Below are 4,332 nucleotides of genomic sequence, written 5' to 3' on the forward strand. Positions count from 1 at the left end.
AGACGGAAAATTCGGTCTAAATTATGCTATGCATCAAAAGTGGGCAAACTATGTTCGGCAAAATGTAATGGCAATTGGTGACCACTACATAGCGACAATGAAAACTGATGATTTCATAAATTTTCTAGGGTCTACTGCTATTCATCATAAAATCTCGAAGAAAACATGCCTAAAATATCAACTTAAGAAGACAGGTAATCTGACCTTTTATTATACCTGTAGACTATATTTCATTCACACCACATTATCTTTTCGCTCTGTCTTTGAAGCGTTATGAGGAAATGAGATTCTAAATTGGCTACAGTTACACGACCCCCTCTCTCTCTCTCTCTCTCTTTCTTCCTCTGGTTTCTTTTTTATTTTCAAATTGTGAACATTAACACTCGTTATGCTTCGTATTCTCGTCATACACACATACACGTCACTGAAATCATGCCAGGCAGATATAGATCTATTTGTATCATACATTATAACCAACAGCGACAGGACAGTAGATACAGTGCACTATTTTCGAATTTCATTCACGTTTTGTCAATTTTGCAAAAGTTAGAATATAACAATTGTAACTAATTGATCTTATTCCACTTACCTTAGAAGATAATTTCAGTAGGTAAAGTAGAAGACTGAACAGATTGTCGATATACGATTACCACAAAAGTGATTCAAATCCCGACCATGAACATAATAGGATAGGGTCATAGATCACGTGATAACAACGCGGGGAAACAGTTCTATTTATTGCGCTGGGGAAAACCCAAGATAAGAGAAGCGTGGGTATTATAGTAAGCGGTACATGTAAACATATGGATTGAATTCTCAATGCATCATTATGGTACAAAATCTATTTTTGATCTATACGTACGGTATAGCTCATCCGCGTATGCTTGTTCGCTCCCTTTGAAAGCAACCCCTATCTCATGACTGCCAACATTTCTGAACCTCCCCTTTCGCCTGCTTTTCCTGCCTTGGAGCCCCCCCCCCCCCCCATATACACTGCTCAATATAACCCCCTATAAATGATATTCAAGATATTTATAACCCCCTTTCAAATTTTTCAGGAGTCCAAATAGAAAGAGAGAGAGAGAGAGAAAAAAACGTTTTAAAATCTTATAGGCCTAACCCTTTTTTAAATTTCTCAGGAATCCAAAGAGAGAAATAGAACAGACACCCCCGTTTTAAAGAAATCTCCGTTTTACATGTTCATCCACCCTAGTTAAGAGCACTTTTTTTTTTTTGCCCCGGAAATTGGAAAATTAAGTCGTCAGATATTTCGTTCAGTGGCTGGGGGAGGGGGGGGGGGGCACTATTTTTCCCCCTCATTTAACTTTTTTTTTTTTAGCCCCGGAAATTGGAAAATTACGTCGTCAGATATTTCGTTCAGTTGCTAGAGGGGGGGAGGGACACTTTTTTTTAAATGTTTTTTTTTTTACAATTAAACATTTTTAGGGGGTTAACCCCACCCCCTCCCCTCCTGCGTACGCACCTGCATGACACGACATCCTTTATGAACAACTTAAAGCCTTCTGATTTGTTGAAATCGAAGCTTTATGATCGTATATGATGTTGCATTCAATCGACTTTTGGATGAGCTGGAAGTTCCTCTCATTTATGACCTGCTAGGATTGCTAGTGAAATCACTTCGTGACAGGTACAAAAAAGGTGTTAAAGAACTTGGTGTAAAAATGACAGATCAATACCAGACGACTATACACCATTAAAAATGGGAGTTACAGAGTATTCCAATCCTAGATCAGAGAAGTGGTTCAGGACTTATATGTGGTCTCGGATCGTTTGCACCCACAGTATCAGTGGTACCCCGGAGAAGCTGGATCGCTTTACAGAGAAGATAATCAATATTAATGGTTAGGAGCCAAATCATATAACACTGAGTTCCTATATGAAATATATTTATGCAGATGGTCATATCTCAGCCAATACTTAACATATTTTATCTGTTTTCGACATTTGAACATTATTTTTGATGCTCTTTCGGAAAATGAATAAAAAATTGAGAAATTCTAAAAATAGATTTTTATGACGACACAGCTTCGGTACTCTAACGTCAAGGGTGTTCACCGAGAAATTTAACTGCAGGCGTCGGAGCTCCCTGGAGTTACTAGAAATTGTTCAGGAAGGTGCCCTGAACACATTGGTGTACCCAACAACTTTGACTTTTATAAAATTCCATGTATCAAGAACCCAGCGGCGGATTCAGGGGGGGGGGGGCTGGGAGCCCTGGCCCCCTCCCCTGGGAAAAAAAACGTGTAAGAAAACGTTAATGTTACCTTTTTTGGCAGATGGGCCCCCTCCCCTGGCGCTCAAGGGGGGGGGGGGGTGGGTGAAATTTTTCGAATTTCGAGGGCCCCCCCCAAAAAAAAAAAAAATAGTGCTCACTACCCCCCCCCCCCCCCCCCCATTTGAGCGAATTATCGGCCAGCTGTTCGCAGCTAAACATATTCTCACGAATTGGGCCCCTCCCCCTGCCGCCGTCTGGATCCGCCCCTGCAAGAACCTGCTTTGCCCCCTTTGGGTAACACACACACTCACGGTAACGCTCTCGGATCGGAGAGTACTGTTATGTCCATTGACTCAATTGAGTGAGCGGATGGCCGTGACATCAGTAACCTTAATCTTTGACGAGCGCATTACTATATGACTCAGCCCCCCCCCCCCATCTCTCTCTCTCTCTCTCTCACACACACACAAATAAACACACACATACGCTATCCTTTCCCCTGTCTTTTCATTTCACTCCCATCTATTGATCTATTGAGTGTATAGTGGCGGATCCAGACAGCGGCAAGAGGAGGAGGAGGGGGGGGGGGGGGGTAAGAATTTAGGGTAAGAGGCACTAATTTTTTTTTCCTTCCCAATTCGTGAGATTTTTAATTTTTTTTTGCCAGGGGGAGGGTGGCGGGCTCGTCGGCCCCCCCCCCCCCCCCCGTGGATCCGCGCCTGACACCAGCATACATATGTTAAGATCTCTTCTTTTAACTCACTTCATATTTAGATCTCGCTCTTGTTATAGAGGTGAAACCAACTAGGTATCGAATATTTGTACGTCAATTTATTACTAAAACGGTTAAAAATGCTTGCTGGAAAAATTGGCATAAAAAAAATGTTCACATACTATCTAAATTTTATTTCACATTACATCGTACCACTTAAATGTGCATTCAAAATGAAGCATTGTTTTTCCTTGAAAATACAGTGACTGCATATGTGAGATATGTAACAATCTCATTTTCTTGTTCATTACGTGTATTCAATAACAGAAGAAAAAAAGATACATGGTTAACATAATTATAATATAGAATGGAGTTGTAAAATTTACTTGCCATTGCGATCTCTGATCTATTTAACCATAATATATGATTACACGTGACTTGTACAGCAAGGAATGGCAAATAAGATCATAGGAAGACAAAGAAAAATAGTATCTCATGAATGTCTAAAATAAATGAAAGACTGTTATGAATATTACAGAAGCATATACATATCGTTATTTCATTAACATGATTGATAAGATTGAAGGTGAAAGGTTTTAAATCAAAACAGATTAAGCTACTAACTTGGTGAAGAGGCATCGTAAGTTTTGGTTGTAATGAAATAAATGTATAAAACCTTAGGAATATCGCATTTTTCATCGGATCATTTCCAATTTATATCAATATTTTTGTAATTTTTTTTCACAGTCTTACCTTTTACTAAATTCTTAGCATCTTACATCAGAATTTTTCCATTTACAATTTTATAAAATTTATCAACTTTTTACACGAAAAGAAACCCGATGTAATTACTATAAACGATAGACGAGGTTTCAATATGGAACGTTCCTCATATACAAATTCTACAAACTAACACACGAGCTTGATAAATTCCCTAAATATTAACCATTTTCAGATAAAAAAATAATTTCGTTTCCATCTTTAATTTTTCTTACATCAAATATAATCTACTTCATTTCGTTGACGGAATCATTTTGTTTAACTACTCTGTACATGTTATAAACATTAAAGCCATTTTAAAAAGACTATTTGTTAAGCATAACAACATATTTATAAGATTAAACATCTGTCAGGCTTTTCTTTGTAGCTCGAAATAAGAAAATAAATAAGTTCAAAGCGGGTCCAAAGCAATAATGACCAATGGTGCTTTACTAAGTGTATTCTTAACTCAGAGGGAATTTTAAGAAAGTGACATTCAAAAACTTTTGTTGACTATTTTTCGTCTCCTTTTCTGGCATTGAGGGAATTCTATATGTCTTCGTTCATAATTGCGAAACCCACAAGCGACTGTTCTCTATCAAAATGCTTGCTGAATATAAACAAA

The sequence above is a fragment of the Strongylocentrotus purpuratus genome, unplaced genomic scaffold, assembly GCF_000002235.5.
Source record: "Strongylocentrotus purpuratus isolate Spur 01 unplaced genomic scaffold, Spur_5.0 spur5_scaffold_9, whole genome shotgun sequence".
Classification (NCBI taxonomy): domain Eukaryota; kingdom Metazoa; phylum Echinodermata; class Echinoidea; order Camarodonta; family Strongylocentrotidae; genus Strongylocentrotus; species Strongylocentrotus purpuratus.